This window comes from Mustela nivalis, assembly GCF_964662115.1.
Source record: "Mustela nivalis genome assembly, chromosome: 2".
NCBI classification, from domain to species: domain Eukaryota; kingdom Metazoa; phylum Chordata; class Mammalia; order Carnivora; family Mustelidae; genus Mustela; species Mustela nivalis.
This window is the reverse complement of record NC_139021.1, coordinates 45,774,533-45,794,096: the sequence shown is the minus strand read 5'-3', so window position 1 is coordinate 45,794,096 and position 19,564 is coordinate 45,774,533. Positions and strand designations below refer to the sequence as shown.

Here is a 19,564-nt window from a genome sequence, read left to right as displayed (position 1 = left end):
TCTTTCTAGAAAATTATCAAAACTAAGGATGCCTTTGAGAAACTTTAATTTGTAGTTGGTGTCCAGTGTGGGGATGGCCTTATGGGGACGGTGATTTCTTGTGGGAGTGCTCCTGTAACTAGGAAGTTGGCTAGCTCCTGCACTGTAGGATCAACAAATATAACCATTAGGTGCTTAGCAGTTGGGTACCTTAATTCATTTGGCAGTCTATTCACAAATTCTTCTGAAAGATGATCAGAATTATTTTAAAAAACAAAATATCTCTTTGAGGAGGTCATGATGTCATTCCTAGAAGTCGGTGACATGCATAGTTCTTGATTCTATTAGCAAATACTATAGCAATTCAAAGGCAATTAATTGTCAAACCTTGTCCTCTCCCTTCTTTCCTGGATCACACTAATGTTAGGAAAATAGTAGGAGGTAGTCCTGAGGTTTCTGTTGGTAAAAAGTATTAAATCTAAGAGTTAAGCTCCTAAAATGTTTTGTCACCTTCTAAACCTGGGTGTTAAAGACTTTGCCTTGAATCTGATGAGGAATGAATTTTTTGCTGTTCCTATAAAAAGCAGTAAGTGCTGTAGACAGACTTTGGCTATTGATTTATTTTTGGGGTTTTAGATAATCTGGTTTTAAGATTTAAGATTCAGATAGTTCATATTTCCTGTATACTGCTGGCTATAAAGTTGAGATAAGGTGAACAAAGGGAATGATTGCAAAGAATAGTGAAAACATAGCTGTATTCTGTTTTTGAAGTTAGCTTTTCCTATGTATGTATTTGGAACTATTTTTGTATCTTCAATCTTTATCCTTCATACTGGCAGAATTTTTTTTTTTTTTAAGATCGCTTGAATGAATGATACTTCTCAGATGAACTATCATTTTCAAATTTCCTTTTTTAAAATCAGTTTTCCTTGAGAGAAAACCTGAGACAGAGTCATTCAAAACATATTTGGAGAAGATGCCATATTCTACACTAAAGTCTTATTTTTCTTAGAGGACATAAAGCTCTTACTAACAATCAATCAATAATCATTCACTTTAAATATTAACAGTTCATTCTTTCATTTATGGTTCCCTTTTTTAACTTACACTGACTGTGGAATCTACCTTAATTTGATACTTTAATGCTCACCTGGGAAATTGTTCAAGAATGGAATATGGTAAAGCTCTTAGAATAGCTGGATTGTCTTAGAGATGTTCTACTGTTTCCATGGTCTATGGAATCCATGAGCTTTTCCTCACTACTCTCTTTTTTGCTTCTGCTTTCAAAGACATCATTTCACCATGACTTTGCAGGCCAGTATAATGGGTCCGATGCTCTTTCTGAATCTCAGTGTCTTGTCCATATGTATGCTCTTTCTGAACCACAGTTTCTCATCTATAAATGAATGGTATCTGTAAGAGTTCTTCTAAATAGTAATTGTGGTCACAAATAGAAAGCACCAACTTAACATATGACTTGAAAAAATAGGGTTACTTTCTGTACTCACTTTCCAAGTACTTACTCTGAGAATTAAAACCTGGTGAATTTTCTTTTTTAAAATATTGTGATAAATGTGCATAACATCAAATTCACCCTTTTAACCATTTTTTAAAAAAAGATTTTATTTGCTTATTTGAAAAAGAGAGAGAGAGAGTATGAGAGGGGAGGAGGTCAGAGGGAGTGTTGACTCCCCATGGAGCCTGATGTGGAACTTGAACCTGGGACTCTGGGATCATGGCCTGAGCCACAGGCAGTTGATTAACCAACTGAGCCACCCAGGCACCCATTTTTTAACCATTTTTAAGTGTATAGTTCTGTGTACACTAAATATATCCATCTTTAAGGAGCTTTTCATAAACCTTGGAAATGCATAGGAAACATTCTATATTCCTGTTATTTATGCCCTTTGGATATGCACTTAGAGAAATTTGAGGTAAAGGCATCTGCCAAGTACCCTTCAAAATATTTAACATAAAAATCCCTAGGTTTTATTTAATATAACAGCCCCTACCCACACTGCTGGGTAGAATACCAAAATGCTGTGACTCTTACCTTTGACTCTACTGAAACTAGACAGTGTAGTATCAATTACACTCATTATTGAGACTTCTGTTTACTTGTTCTTACCTGGCTACACTTAGAAAAGCTTTTCCTCACTGGCTTAAAGGAAATCTTTCTCTTAGGAAAGAAAATTCAATATTACTTTGAGATTTTCTATCTGAAAGCATGTCCCATAAGCCATGTTGTCAGTTTGATTCCATATAACAAAACTAAAACACATATGCTCTTACAACTAAAAAATAAAAATGTTCACAATGACACAGCTAAGATAGTAAACCCAGGACTAGAATCCAGGCTGTTTTATACCTACAAGTTGCTATCAGTCATTTTCTTTAAGAAATTAAGCTGAAACTTTTTTCAATACAAATGAGTCTTTCTTCCTGTTATAAATCAGTCTACCTATAAGTGTGTCCTTCACCTGATAATATTAAAGCTGTTTGAACAAGTTCAATCAAATCTGACAGAAGCACTAGTAGACACCAAGGTAGTTTGTCTCTTCAAATGGTATAAATAGACTTAACTCACTTATGCAACATATTCTAAAAAATTATCCTGGACTTCATTTATTTCCCAATAATTTTGTTTCCTAATTCCTTCCACTTCCTTAATACACACTGGCTAGCAAGATTAGAGGAAGACAATGAAAATATTTCAATATTGCTATTGCTAAATGATAATAAGAAAGTCCTATTACTCTATATCTATGATCTATAATATAAGTGAATAGAGAGTCCACTTATTTCTGTGCCCCAAACAGAAGCAATTTTAACAAGTATCTTTGAAGAGGCAGCCTTAGCAGGAGATTCAGCTCTAGTACCATGTTATTCTCTCAAGTATTTTCCATTAAGAATTTTAGACTGGAAAACTAGGAATCAGCCCAGTGGCGATGAATTAAGAATCATGTCTTCCCACACAAATTTTTATTTCAGATGACCTCAAGGAACACAAAAGTAACTGTACACTGTGTGACTGGTCAAGTTCTAAAGTAACCCATAAATCACCAGAATACTCAGGAGAAATATTCTCCATGGGTCATTTCAGATGCGGATCTAGGAAGACGTTTACAGAGATCTAAAGACAAAAATGGACAAGATAATTTACCCCAGAAAGCAGACCTAGGACTGTTGAATGAGCTTAGTAAAACTGAATCCAGTTTCAACTGTTCCTGCTCAGGGGAATTTGCTAATTATTTTGGGTCAGTGACTATTCTGTGCTTCCCTTTCTCCATTGCTTAAATGGATGCCTTTAATGTAGTTTTCCTATTCCTGCTCTACCACTGCGTGTGGAGGGGGGAATCATAGATATGTCAATTATCTTTTATTATGGACGACTCCAGAATTAGTAGGCATGGGTGAGCTTGTTGGAGGCAACTATACTCAAAAACTGGACTGAGAATCATCACTTGAAGTGAGAATGTGTTTCAAGTATAGCAATAAGGGTTCACGTAAATACACATTTTTGGGTAACAAAAGGAGAAACTGATGACACTGAATGCTAAACTTCTTCCAATGTGTATTCTGCCCCCTTCTCGAGCAGCAAGAGACACTGTGCATTGAGTTATGAAAATATTCTTTGGTTTTACTTTCCAACACTAACCACATGTGGCTCCTGAACACTTGGAGTATGGCTAGGAAATGATGAACTGAATTTTTTATTTTAATTAAATGTGAATACTGGCTATTATATCAGATAGCACAGTATTAGAGTAATGGATTTTTTTTTTTTTTCTGGGCACTTGGCTATTGAATGAAGAGCTAATATATCCAAATTCCCTTTGCCTAGGTTTAGCTGTGGTCAGGTAGGTTAAGATTTGCTAACAGGATACAAAACAAAAACCCTCAGTGTACACAACTTACAGATTATGCCCTTTAACGGAAGGTATATATATTTTTCTTCTTTATTACTAGTTAGAATAGACGACTAAGTTGTCTTCAATCATGTGAATGAGGACATCACCTCAGGGATATCAAATAAGATAGACAACTTTGTAAAAGATTTGGGGCTTGTTTAAGCCATCAAAATTTGGGGGGTTTTGGCACCAATTAATAGGCCCATATTTGGGTTCCTTTTCTTTTTAATATACTCTTTCTGGGATTTGCTGTGATTCCTGAATCTAAGGGCTTGGGTATTTCCTCAAGTCTAGAAATTTCTCTGCTAGTTTGTAAAAGTCCATCTACTTGATTGTCTCTAGTGCTCTCAAAATTGAGTAAAATATACGTTCAAGCCTTTTATTACCATAGCATCCTTCTTAACTTCTCTGATACATTTTCTATCTCTAAATAGGAAAATTTCCCTTGATCATGCATCTTAAGTAATATCTTGAGATATATCTTCAGTTTTTTAATTGTTAATCTATGTGCTATATGATATTGAGATCTTAATTTCAATGTTTATACTTAGAGAATGTCTCTGGTTCTCTTTCAAATTCACTTGTTTCTTTGTATGATTCCTAAAAGCCTCTTTTAACTATTATAAACAGTGTAATTTTATGTGCCATGCTTAAGGAGTCCTAGGTTAAGTACAGCTAATGGTAAATTTGATTCTCCTGCTTGTTTCTCTTGCTGTCTTATTATGATACCTTATTCCTGTGTATTTTTAAACTTTAAATCATGAACTTATGATTAATAGAGCCCTTTTCAAAGCTATTTTGAGATATCTTGATCAAGAGTGAGCACCTTTCTGTGTTATTTATCCCATCACGTTCTTTGTACAAGTGTCAGGCAAGGTCTGTTTCCCAGTTTGGGGTTTCCCTTTACTATACTGTTAGTACCACTTCAAGTGAGACTCAAAGATATTTTCCCTCTTCCTGAACATCTTTAAATGTGCATGATCCTTGGTAACTAAGATCTTCAGAGGCTCAAGTTTATCTGTAGCCTAAGCTTCATCATACCACTGTGGTAGCCATCTTTTCTTCCTTTTTGGATCCTAAGGATATCTCTTTTGTGTGTACCTATTTATTTGAATGAAAGTTGATACTCAGCATTTACAAGTGTTCTATACTGAAATATTCTTAGAATATATTTTAGAGTGGAAATAAAATTTTCTGATGAAATCTAAGATGAAAATTAGCTTTGTTTGGCTCTTGCATATATTCAGTTGAGTCATGGTTTTCTAATATCAACAAACTGTGTATGGATGTATGTGCATGTATGTAAACTTTAGCAGGCTTCCAAATATCCACATGAAACATAATCAAGTATCTTAGAACTTCTCTGTTTTTTTTGTAGTACTTGCCTACATAGTCCTAACATTAGGTAAGTTTGAAAACCTTTCCCCTTCCTTCTGTATTTGTAGGTTTTACTCATTTATCCATTCATCACTAATTCACCAATTATTTATTGAGGACATTTTATGTTCCATGCAGTGTAACTGCAGAGGGAAATCCTAGCAGACTAAATTAAGCAAGTCAAGGTGGTGGTTGTTTTTAAACAAATTCTGAACTGCTTAATTTAAGAGAAATTTCAATGGATTAAATAATGTTGTGTAAGTTCATATTCATCAAATAAAAAAGTTTCCAATGTCTTAGTATTTGTCAATTTTTTATTACAAATACTTGCTGTAATCTAAATGAGCAGTCATCAATTGTAAAATTAGTATAGCATCATATTGCCCTGATGCAATAATTACCTCTGTGGATTTTACTATGTAAACTATAAAATGTGTTTGGTAGCTTATATTATATATATTGACAAAACTGAAAGTTGTATGTGTTTTAGAAAAATAATTAATCAGATCTAGTCAATTTCTCTATTTCTCTGTATAAACATTTTTAAATGTTTTTCTTTAGTGTTATAAAATTAAACAAGGATTTTGCAGCAGGGAGCATTTTTTGAAAATGGTATAACATAGATCACTGTAACGAGGTAAATGCACTAGTTGGCATATACCACAAAGGCAACAGTGATTCCCAATGCTTGCCACATGCTCCCACATTTGATAAACAGCTTTTGACATAAAATCATTTTGGGCACGGTATGTGCAGCCATATGACTTGCTACACCTGAAATGCAGGTCCTCGGGTAGTTTCACGGGACAGAAGCAACTCTTGCTTTGGCACTTTTATTTTTATTAAGTCCAGTTATCCTCTTGTTAAGTCTCTCTCTTGTAGTCTCTCAATGTGAATATGGACTAATAAACAATATTACTGACATGTTGCTACATACCCATGTTAATTTCTACTAGGTATCTTGTCCTTTCTTTTGTTGTTAGATACTTTGACTGACAAAGAAAACCTATGATAATCATTTTACTTCAGTAACTGAAGCGTTTTAGTATTCATTTCATATTATTTTGGCTTTCTTCCTTCTACACATCTTATAAATTTATATTTATTTTCACCTTTACACTGAACAGATTTAAAATTAAAGATGAAACAAAATACTTGATGTAGAGCTAGGTTGCTGTTTGGTAGTATAGGCATTGAATTGCATCACAAGGAAAGAAAAAGCTTGTTCCACAGATGGTGAACTACAGGAAATAATACGGCTTTCCAGTTCTCCACAGGCTTCATTGCTGAACAACAAGAAAACAAAGATATTAGAATAGTGCATAAAATGAGATCATAGTCTACAGTTAGACATGCAGGGACACCTAAATGACATCTGGTACTAGATTCTCATTGCTAATCCTTGTCAAGGATGGCCATGAGATGACTCTCTTTTGAGTGTGGCCCATGAGGCCAAATTCCACTGAGATAAAATATGTAGTAGTAGACAGCACAATTGTTTGGTACTTTAAACTAGGACTGATTTAGTATTTTATTCCCCCCCCAAAGTAGTATCAACATATATTCTATTAGTAAATCCATGCTAGGTTGTTAAACGATAAATTCTTAAAAAAAAAAAAAAAAGAAAAGAAATGAACAAACTTTATCCTTCCAAATTCTAAAAAGAAATCTGCTAGAGTTTGATACCCAATGTATATTAAGAAGCATGGGAGAGTTAGTCAAAATTGTTGAAAACTGAGTTTTCAATGTAAATTTAGCTAAATTTATGAAAGTGTTATCTATAAGCTCAACTTTGGGAACTCTAAAGTCATGAGATTTTTAATATTCTATAAAATATCATTTGAAGCCAATGTCAGATGAACCAATATGATTAAACCTTTTTAAAAAAATAGTGTACTTATGAGGGAAGGAATTAATGTAAATTGAAAATAGGAGGCTTCAGAGACAATCAAATTAAATTCTGAATTAAATTCTGATTCTATCTTTTGCTGATGGTGGTGATTGAACACTACTATTCTGAGACCTAGTATCCTCATCACTAAAATAAAACAAGGGATAACTACCCCATAAAGTTGCTGTGAAGATTAAACAGGATGACAGCTGTTGGCACTCAGTGAATACTATCTTGGTGGAGAGGATTACCCATATTCCAGCATTTGTTAACTGTTTTTGTGATAGCATGAAAAATGAAGATTAGGATTTTCCTGGGTATCTATTATTTAATTCTGTATCCTGTAATAAGTATGGATATTAAAAAGTATATGAATTCTTTTGATATATTTTCCAAAATATTTTGTTACATATTATTACCATTGTTGTCATAATTAGTTTGGACTGTATAAAATATGATGATACCTAGGATAACAGAAGAACTAAATTTTTTAAAAGCCAGTATTGTTTATTTATTACTTTAAATCTTGCTGATGGCTATAAAATTTCTCTAGTGAAAATCAAACATTTTTCTTTCCTTTTGTGATATATACCACATATTGGCTTCTCATAATAGATAAAAATGAATATAAAATCCATATATAAACTGTCTTAATTGAGATATTTGGTCATACATTATTCTGGGTATTTCTGTGAAGGTGTTTTTGGATAAAATTAACATTTATATTGATAGACTGAATAAAACAGATTGCCCTCCATAATGTGGGTGAACTGCATCTAATCAGTTGAAGAGCCTGAATAGAACAAAAGTCTGACTCTTCCCCCAGTAAAGGAGAATTTTTCTTCCTGATGGCCTTTGAAATTTCCTGGGTCTACAGCAGCCTGCCAAAATTTGGACTCAAACTATGACATTTGCTCTGAAAAATTTGGACTCTCCAGCCTCAGTAATCATATGTGAGTGGATTCCCTGTAATCAATCGTTCAGTCAATCTCTCTACAGCCTGTATGCTTTCTGCTGAGAAATCTGCTATAATTCTTATTCTTATTCCTCTATCATAGGTTATAAAATGAATGAATGAATGAATGGTAGGTTTAATGCATTTAGATACGTTACAGACTTGTGGAATATGCTGATTCCATAAAGAATGATACCTAGGTGATCAGAATTTTAAGTTTTTGAAATGATCATATATGAGTGAAAATATTTTTTTGGAGTAGAAAAATGGTTTTGCTTTTTAAGAAGGTATGAACCACACAAAATAGAAAAAATTTACAGAGCAATCTGAATATAGTAGTTTATTCCCACATGTTTCCTTGTATCGTATCCTTAGATATTCTAGGTTGGTTTTTCTTTCACCATTTTAATTATTTCATTCTTTTCTTGCCTTCATAATTTTTTATGAGAAATCCACTATGATTCTTAACATTTTCTCTCCCTATATAAAATGATTATTTGTTTTTCTTCTCTCTTCTTTGAAGATTTCCTCCTTGTCTTAGGATTTCTGCACTGTGAATATGATATACCCAGGTATACATATTTTGGTATGTATTTTCCTTTGTATTCTCTGAACATTGTGGATTTGTGTTTTGGTGTCTATCAGCATGTGCTTTGGTGAGTGCTGTGAAGTGTGTAAACCTGGTGATTCACAGACCTGTACCCCTGGGGATAAAAATATATGTTTATAAAAAAAAAAAATTCAGCCATTATTACTTTAAATATTTCTTCTCCCTTTTCTATTATTCTGGTATTCTAGTTATGCATGTTATATATTTTGAAATAATACTCCAGGTCTTTGATATTCTATTCATTTTTTTTCTTTTACATTATTTTTTCTTTTTGCGTTTCATTTTCAGAAGTTCTGTTGACCTATTTTCAAGCTGTTTTTTTCCTCAGTTGTTTCCAGTTTACTGATGAGCTCATTAAATCCCTTCTTTATTTCTGATAGTCTTTTAGATTTAACACTTTTACAATGTTTTAGAGTTAGAATTTATTTTTTTTATTAGTTTCCATCCCTCTGTTCATATTACCAAGCTGTTCTTGCTTGTTGCTTACTTTTACCATTTAAAGTCCTTAAAAATTTTGTCATAGTTATACGAAATTCTCTGATAATTCTGTATCTATGTCTCATTCAAATGCTTACTTTGTCTCTTCAGATCTTTTTTTCTTGCCTTTTAGCATGCATTGTAATTTTTGTTGAAAGCTGGTCATGATAAATCAGGTAATAGGAAATATGGCAGGTCTTTAAAGTTTTATGTTAATCTCACTTAGTATAGGGGAGTGTTTAATGTTTACTATAGCTTTATATGTCAGTTTTCTCCAGCTAGTGTCCTTATTTTTTTTTTCTCCCTTATTGTTTTTGAGTTTCCCTTAAAATCTTATTAAACAGAATCTGTACCTTCCAGTTCTTTCAGCTGTAACCCATTATTATATTCTGGAGCCCTAACGATGTTGTGACAGGTGGAAGAAATCTATAATCTCATGATTAAATTTCAATCTTTCAGTGGTTTTCTGTCCCTGGACTGTGACCTCCACAAAAGCTTCTCAGCTATTATTCCTCCCTGAGATGAGACAGGAAGGCTAGAGAGAGATGGGGTTGGATCATTTCCTTTCCTTATCTTGGGTAAGACTTTGCAAAGGTCTTGTCCCCTATGTAAGCCTTTATTTTAGAGAACATACTGCAATTATTTCTGAAAAAATTACTTTTCTCACCTCCTGCCAAAAACAGGAGGATTTTTCTTGACATTACACACTGAGAACCTGGTGGGCATTTTTGGAGACAAAACCCATACAAATATGGAAGACCCACGAAAACAGCAGCTCCTTTACCCAGAGTTTCTCACTCTCATGCTAATCCACACTCTGCCTGCACCAATTCACTGAAGTTACTATTTAAGTTTGCCCACCAGTTTATGGTTCCAGGAGCTTTTATTCCAGATAAGCTGCTGGCTGTGATTGATTGTATTCAGTGGTCTTGTACAGAATCCAGGATGGTAATTTGCTTGGTAATCACAGTTCTCTGAAGAGTCCAAGAAAAGTCACTGGGTTTTAGTTTGTTTAGATTTTTTCTTAGAATTCAAGTAAGGATTTCAAATTCCTTACATGGCAGAGCTGAAATAAAATTCTGTGTTGCCACTTCTGAATTTTTTATTTGTATGTTATTTTTTTTTAATTTTCTATTTTTTATAAACATATATTTTTATCCCCAGGGGTACAGGTCTGTGAATCACCAGGTTTACACACTTCACAGCACTCACCAAATCACATACCCTCCCCAATGTCCATAATCCCACCCCCTTCTCCCAAACCCCCTCCCCCCAGCAATCCTCAGTTTGTTTTGTGAGATTAAGAGTCACTTATGGTTTGTCTCCCTCCCAATCCCATCTTGTTTCATTTATTCTTCTTCTACCCATTTAAGCCTCCATGTTGCATCACCACTTCCTCATATCAGGGAGATCATATGATAGTTGTCTTTCTCTGCTTGACTTATTTCGCTAAGCATGTTATTTTTTAATTTCAAGTGGGGTTTATTTTTAGTATGACTATAAAATCTACTATTGTCCAAATCAGAACATGTTTAAAAATGAAAAGAGAGCTCTCAATACCAATATTGAACTATAGGTATCAGTAGATTTTGGAAAACCATGAAATAGGATCACCTTATATTTTATCAGAGTTCTTGCATATTTGAAATTATATAGGAATAACAACTTTGTTTTTTAGTACATGAATGACAATTTTCTTGATCATATATCACAGTATTCAGGAATTTGTGTATAATGGTTTACCTTATATTAACATTGAATGTTGGACACTGAAAAGTCTGAGTAGGTGACATTTTTTCAGAGGATTTTTAAATTATGTTTGAGGTTTAGTAACTATGTCAAGGTATGTTTGGTAGTAAATTATGTTTTATCAGTTTGTCCTAGGACACAGTTTCTTTTAATCTGTAGCACCAGTTATTTATTTACATTTATATGTGTGTTTATATATGTCTATACATTATATTTTTCATCTTTCTATTTGTTCCTGATTCCTCTGTTTTTTAGGAATGTAAATTATACTTCTTTGGCTCTCCTTTTCCTTCTGTATCTAGCATCATTTTTCTGATATTTTTTTATTTCTTAAATTTCATTCTGTTTTATAGAACTTTTTAAAAGACTGTGTGCCTTTGGTAATATTGCTCTTTTTTTCCTTTTAAAGATTTTATTTATTTATTTATTTATTTATTTATTTATTTATTTATTTATGGGGGGGACAAGCAGACTCCCCCCTGAGTGCAGAGCCCGATGTGGGGCTCAATCTCATGACCCTGAGATCATGACCTGAGCTGAAATCAAAAGCCAGACTTTTAACCAGCTGCCACCCAGGCACCCCAATATTTTTCTTATTTTGGTTTTACAAATGATTTTATTTTTCTTTCTAATTATTTTCTTTGTCAGATCACATCCAATCTTATTTTGCTTATCATTTCCTCTTTAATACCCTGCACTCTGTCTTTGAAAAAAGTATTTTTTTTTTTCTAGAAAGCAGGCTTGTGATCATTAATTTCTTTGGGTTTGGAGAACCATATGTCTGAAGATTTGAGAAAGTTAATTCCACTGCTAATGTTTATAATTTAGTTAAAAACATATTTTTAGGTTGGTATAATGCTGGTTCTTTTCAGGTTATTATTTCTTTTTAAACAGAAGCAGATTGATCCAAGCAAATACTTTGCAGAAGAATTGATGGGGATTATTGCCCACTGGGGCAATAAAAGATTGGTGTGGCTCATTGCAAAGCCTTTATATAACATGTATATGTGTAATTATTTGTTATCTATATTTACTCATCTTTTTATGGGCAACTGCTAAAGCATATTAGACATTTCTGTTGCCTCTTTCAGCTTTTCTTCATTTTTTGCTAAACTGAATTGAGGCCATGAAAGGATACTCCTGCCTGGCTTTTTGCATAGCTCACTATAACATTTAGGTCAAGGTATATTTGATGAGCCTTTAAGACTGTGTCTAGAAAAATCTGTATTTTTTTTAAAGATTTTATTTATTTATTTGACACAGAGAGAGAGAGAGAGAGATCACAAGTAGTCAAGAGAGGCAGGCAGAAGGGGGGGGGAACAAGGCTCCCTGCTGAGCAGAGAGCCTGATACAGGGCTCGATCCTAGGACCCTGAGGTCATGATCTGAGCTGAAGGCAGAGGCTTAACCACTGAGCCACCCTGGCACTCAAAAAATCTGTATGTTGTCTGAAGCCAAGAAGGTGTGTATCAGTTCTATATAAACATATTGATTTTGACATAGATTTTATTTAACAAATATTGATTACTGATTGTGATTGAAGTTATCAGTTGAGTGTTAGAGGAACAGAGTAAAATAAAAATACATTTGCCGGGGCACCTGGGTGGCTCAGTGGGTTAAGCCTCTGCCTTCAGCTCAGGTCATAATCCCAGGGTCCTGGGATCCAGCCCCACATCAAGCTTTCTGCTCAGCGGGGAGCCTGCCTCCCCCTCCCCCTCTGCCTGCCTCCCTGCCTACTTGTGATGTCTCTCTCTCTCTGTCAAATAAATTAAAAAAAAAAATACATTTGCCACATTTATAGCATTAAGTGAAAGCTTGAGGAGACTTTTAACATTCCCTGATAGATCTCACTCCACACCCTGAATTATAAACAATTAAGTAAAAAAGGTGAACTATGGAAGTTTGTTAGTTTTCCTATTCCAATTGCCCTAACCTCTGTTCCAAAGTCACTCAGTTCTTCTTCAGAGGTAACTAATTATAAGGTCCTTATGTATCCTTCCAGAGCCACTGAAGTTAAAGCATATAAGCTTAAAAATACTAAAAAAATACTAACAAACTAATAGATAAAAGGAATAAATATATAAAGAATATTAAGTACAAAATATAGTAAAAAGATGATGTCTAGGAGCACTACTGTAGGGGTAAAAGTGTTGGGGTATTTATATAAGATACATATCTAGAGTACATTTTATACTATAGATTTTTTTGTACTGGATATACTTGGAGAGCATTTCATATCAATACATTATTTTTATCTGCTCTATAATGCTCCATTAAATAGAAAGACAGTAATTTATTGAATCTGTGCTCTATAGGTAAATACTTAATTTGTTTTAGTATTCTGATATCAGTTTTTGAATACTTCTATTAGTAATTTTGAATGCAAGTACAAGTACTTTTGCAGAACAAATTTTGTAACTTCACCACAGAGTTGTCAGACATATTTTTTAAATTTATTTTTTATTTATTTTCAGCATAACAGTATTCCTTATTTTTGTACCACACCCAGTGCTCCATGCAATCCGTGCCCTCTATAGTACCCACCACCTGGTATCCCAAACTCCCACCCCCCCCACCACTTCAAATGGGAGAAGTCATTTGCAAATGACAGTACAGACAAAAGGTTGATATCCAGGATATATAAAGAACTCCTCAAACTCAACACACACAAAACAGACAATCATATCAAAAAGTGGGCAGAAGATATGGACAGACACTTCTCCAATGAAGACATACAAATGGCTATCAGACACATGAAAAAATGTTCATCATCACTAGCCCTCAGGGAGATTCAAATTAAAACCACATTGAGATATCACCTTACACCAGTTAGAATGGCCAAAATTAGCAAGACAGGAAACAACATGTGTTGGAGGGGATGTGGAGAAAGGGGAAGCCTCTTACACTGTTGGTGGGAAAGCAAGTTGGTTCAGCCTCTTTGGAGAACTGTGTGGAGATTCCTCAAGAAATTAAAAATAGAACTTCCCTATGACCCTGCAATTGCACTCCTGGGTATTTACCCCAAAGATACAGATATAGTGAAAAGAAGGGCCATCTGTACCCCAATGTTTATAGCAGCAATGGCCACGGTCACCAAACTGTGGAAAGAACCAAGATGCCCTTCAACGGATGAATGGATAAGGAAGATGTGGTCCATATACACTATGGAGTATTATGCCTCCATCAGAAAGGATGAATACCCAACTTTTGTAGCAACATGGACGGGACTGGAAGAGACTATGGACTCTAAAAAACAGACATGTTTTTAAAAGCTTATAAATACCTGTCTATAAAAGACCATTTTGGAACTTTGTAATTTGTGAATTGTGGGGCAAATACTTTAGGGCTTCGGGGGGAAGAGCAGAAGAAATAATCCACTGAAGTTGCCTACTTCACACTTAAAGTGTGAAAATAAAAAGTGTATCTAATTTCAAGGGCATGGAAAGATTATTAAATTCTACTTTTAAACTCATGTCAAGGGTATTTCCACTTTCAAGACACTTTTGAGTTATAGTTGTCTTTTGCTACAAACTTGGAAATGCCATGTGTAATTAGGACACAACCAGGGAGTGACTTAAAGTCACTTAGTAAATGGAAAAACAGTTCAAGGCTTTCTGCAGACGAACCGAGATAGTTAATCAAGTCCCCAAAAATGTCAGACTAGTAATAGACAGTTCCCATCAGAAGAGTCAATCCTTACAGCTATTCATTTTTTAAAAACATTTCTCATTTATGACAGTCATAGGAAAGTCTGAGCGAGAGTTGCTTGCAAGTTTAATTGACTGAAATTGTTCCCCTGCAAAAAGAAATGTAAAATGGTTAAAGAAAAATAGCAGCTGTAACAGTCTTTTGAACATCTTTCACATGTAGGTAATAATATATTAGAAGTTAGGAAATTGGGTATGCCTTATAAGTATTTTTTCATAGTGGCTGGGGATTTGAAGTAAAATTGAAACTGAGTAATTCTTCCTGCAGCTGCCAACCAGTAGTTAGTAGGAAGCCATACTGAGAGGTATGACAAGAGATTGGTATGTGAAGAAAGACCAAAGCACAGAGGGGTGACGCTAGTGGTGATACTTACCAGAGAACTACTGCAAGTTATATTCAAAGCACTGGGATAGGAATCCACCCATCATCCCACTACTCTAACCGTAACTTTGAATATCAAAACAAAAACAAACTAAACTATGGTAAGTTCAAAAAGATCATTCATATAGTTAGAAGAAAAATAACACTTATCAAGGGCCTACAATGTGAAAGCAAAAGCTTTAGAAACTGTTCTTTTGCTATCTTTAAAATATGAGACAATTATCTTTTTTATTATTTTTAATGGAAATATACAACAGTAATTCAACATTTATATACCTTATAAAATGCTCACTATAAATATAGCACCATCTGTCACCCTACAAAATTAGCATATTATTGACTATATTCCCTATGCCGTATTTTATATCCCATGACCTATTAATTATTTGTTTTATAATTGGAAGCTTATACTTGTTAATCTCCTTTACCTATTTTGCCCATCACCTTACCCCTTTCCTCTTTGGCAGCCACCTATTTTTTCTCCCTGTATTTGTGAGTCTATTTCTGTGTAGTGTGGTTTATTCATTCGTTTTGCTTTTTTAAGTTCTACTTATAAGTGAAGTCATCTGGTATTTGTCTTTCTCTGTTGATTTATTTCACTTAACAAAATAATCTCTAGGTCCATCCATGTTGTTACAAAGGTCAAAATTTCATTTGTTGTTATGGCTGAGTAACATTCCATTGCACATTATGTAACACATCATCTTTATCCATTTATTTATTGATGGACACTTAGATTCCTTCCATATCTTTGCTATTATAAATATTGTTGCAGTGAACATAAGGGTACACATATCATTCAAATTAGTGTCTTAGTTTTCATGGAATAAATACCTGGAAGTGAAATGAATGGATCATAGGGTATTGTTATTTTTAATGTTTTGAGGAAACTCATTATTGTTTTCCATAATGGCTATAAGGATTTATAGTCCCACTTATAGTAAACAAGGATTCCCTTTTCTCCATATCTTCTCCAACAGTTGTTTATTTCTTGTCCTTTTGATAATACCCATTTTGACAGATGTGACATAATATCTCATTTTGGTTTTGATTTGCATTTCCCTGATAATGAGTGATGTTGAGCATCTTTTGATGTGTCTTTGCCACTTAGATGACTCTTTGGAAAAATGTCTATTCATGTCCTCTTCCATTTTTTCCGTTGTTTAAAAGGCTGGTTGGTTGGTTATTGATTGATTGGTATTGAGTTATATTAGTTCATAATTTATTTTGGATGTTAACACCTTACTGGATATATCATTCGCATGTATCTTCTCCCATTCAGTAGGTTCCCTTTTTGTTTTGTTGATGATTTCCTTTGCTGTGCAAAAGCTTTTTATTTTGATGTAGTCCCAGTTGTTTGCTTCCATTGCCCTTCCTTGAGGAGACAGATCCAAAAAAGACTGATGTCCAAAAGTTTACTGCCTATTTTTTCTTTCAGGAGTTTTATGTTTTCAGGTTTTACATTTAGGTTTGTAATCCATTGAGATTTTTAAAAATTTTATTTATTTATTGGACAGACAGAGATCACAAGTAGGCAGAGAGGCAGGCAGAGAGTGGGGTAAGCAGGCTCCCTGCCAAGCAGAGAACCGGATGTGGGGCTCAATTCCCGGACCCTGAGATCATGACTTGAACCAAAGGCAGAGGCTTAACCCACTGAGCCACCCAGGTGCCCCCATTTTTTTTTTTTTTATGTAAAGTGTGCAAAAGCGATTGAGCTTCATCTTTGTTCAATTTCCCAGCATCAAGTATTGAAGAGACCATCTTTTCCCCATTGTGTATTCTTGCCTTTGTTGTAGATTAATTGGCCATATAAGTGAGGGTTTATTTCTGAGCTCTCTCTCTCTCTCTTTTTTTTTAGTAGTCTCCTACTCCTTTGTATTTCTGTGGGATCAGTTGTACTTTTCTTTCATTTCTGATTTGGAGTCTCCAGTCTTTTTTTCTTGATGAATTCGGCTAAAGATTTATCAATTTTGTTTCTCTTTTCACAAAACCAGCTCATTTCATTGATCTGTTTCATTGGTTTTTTTCTTTGCCTCTATTTTTTTCTGTTCTGATCCTTATTATTTTCTTATTTCTAATAACATTGGACTTTGTTCTTTTTCTAGTTTCTTTAAGGTGTAAGGTTAAATTGTTTGAGATTGCTCTTGTTTTTTGAGGGGACCTAGGTCACTATAAATTTCTCTCCTTGAACTGTTATAGTTGTGTTTCAAAAATGTGAAAATGTCGTGTTTTCATTTTCCTGGGTCTCAAAATATTTATTTCCTCTTTGATTTCTCCATTGACCCATTGGTTGTTTAGGAACATGTTGTTTAGCCTCCATGTTTTCATGTTTTATCTAGTTTTTAATAACTGAATTCTAGTTCCATGCCATCTTTGTCAGAGAAGATACTGAAAATGATTTCAATCCTACTAAATTTAGTGAGACTTGTTTTGTGAGTTAACATGGGATCTATTCCAGAGAATGCTTCAAGTGCAGTTGAAAAGAATGCATATTCTGCTTTTGTGATTGGAATGTTTTGTATAGATCTGGTAAGTCCCTCTGGTCTAATGTGTCATTCAAATCCACCATTTCCTTCTTGGCTTTCTGTCTGGAGGATCTACCTATTAATGGAAGTGGTGTGTTGTAATTCCCCTGTATTATTGCATGACTGTCAGTTTTTCCCTTTATGTCTGTTAATATTTTTTGTTAGTGTTTTTAAGTGCTCCTCTTTTGGGTACATAAATATTTGTAATTGTTATATTCTTTTGTTGGATTGATCTATTTACCATTATGTAGTACCTTTCTTTATCTCTTGCTACAGTCTTTGTTCTAAAGTATATTTAGTCTAAGTATTGCTACCCTGGCTTTTTTTGTTGTTGTTCAGTTTTATTTGCATGATATATGTTTTTCCTTTCCTTCACTTATTATGTGTCTTTAAGTTTGAAGTGAGTCTCTTATAAGGAAGAAAAGATGGGACTTTTTTTTTTTTATCTAATGCATTACTTCATGGTTTTTGATAAGAGTATTTAGTCTACATTTAAAGCAATTACTGATCAGCATGTATATATTGTCATTTTGTTGTTTTTTAGTCATTCTCTTTCTTTCTTCTTTTGCTCCTTTTCATTATAATTTGATGACTTTATGTTATGCTCAGATTACTTTCTTTTTATTTTTTGTGTATCTGTTTCAGGTTTTGTATGTATATAGTGATTTGTTTTAAGTTGATGGTTGCTTAAGTAAAAATACATCTAAAAACACTACATTTTTACTTCTCTTTACTTGATATCATATTTTATTCTTTTTATTTTGGGTATCCATTAACTGATTATTATAGGTAAAATCAATCTTTTCTCTTTTACCCTTCACATTAACTTTATAAGAGTTTGATTTACTACTTTTACTATGTGTTTGCTTTTACCAGTAAAATTTGTTCTTTCAGTATTTTCTTCCACTTACAGTCTTCTCTTTTGTACTTAGAGAAGTTTCTTTCATATTCTTTGACATTCTTGTAGGGCCAGTTTAGTGATGATGAACTCCTTAACTTCGTTTTTCTGGGAAACCCTTTATCTCCTTCAATTCTGAATGATAACCTTTCTTACTAAATTATTCTTGGCTGAAGGATTGGGGGTTTTTTGCTTTTGTTTTTTTTTTTTTGTTTGTTTGTTTTTTGTTTTGTTTTTCAGCACTTTGAATGTATCATGCCACTTCATTCTGGCTTGTAGTTTCTGCTGAAAAATCAGCTTATAAATTTATGGGTGCTCCCTTGCATATAAGTAGTTACTTTTCTCTTGCTGCTTTTAAGATGATTTTTGTCTTTAATTTTTGCTTTTTTAATTATGTGTTTTCACACCTTTAGGTTCTTATTGGGGCTTCTCTGTGCTTCCTGGACTTGAATGTTTGTTTATTTCCCCATATTAGGAAAATTTTCAGCTATTATTTCTTCTGCCACTTTCTCTTTTTCTTCTCTTTCTGGAACCTCTATGATATGAATTTAGTATGTTTGATGTTATCCTAGAGGTCCCTTAGTCTGTTTTCATTTTTTTTTTTTAATTCTTTTTTCTTTTTTTCTATTTAGTTTGGATGATTTCTACTACCCTGTCTTTCTAGATTGGTTATTGATTCTTCTGCATCCTCTAATCTGTCAATTTTCTCTAGTATATTTTTCATTTCAGTTCTTCAATTCTGCTTATTTTTCATATTTTCAATCTCTTTGTTGAAGTTCTTACTGAATTCATCCACTCTTCTCCCATGTTCAGTGAGCATTTTGTAACTATTATTTTGAACCCTTTATTTTTTGTTTGGAAGATATTTCTCTTTCCTTATTTATTCTAACTGTCAGTGATTAGCTGTATCTCCTGGTCTTAAGCATAGTGATATGTGAAAGGCACCCTCAGGGGACCCAGAAGCATAATTCCCCCTGGTCACCAGAACCAAACATTTCAGGGGAAGTCCACTTTGTGCATTATGTCTACCTTCCTGTTGTAACTGGGTCAAGATGCCTGTAGGTACAGTGGTGGGTGAGGTTGATTCCACCAGCTGGTGTGAGA

At 33.9% G+C, this 19,564-nt stretch overlaps 1 long non-coding RNA gene across 1 annotated transcript in view; it reads left to right on the top strand.

The window, feature by feature from the left end:
* The window catches only part of LOC309860431, a 101,189-nt gene extending 92,490 nt beyond the window's left edge, over positions 1-8,699 (top strand). Inside the window, exon 3 of the long non-coding RNA XR_014309366.1 lies at positions 8,637-8,699. This is a non-coding gene — a long non-coding RNA (uncharacterized lncRNA). The remainder of the gene's footprint in view (positions 1-8,636) is intronic.
* Positions 8,700-19,564: the final 10,865 nt, after the last annotated feature.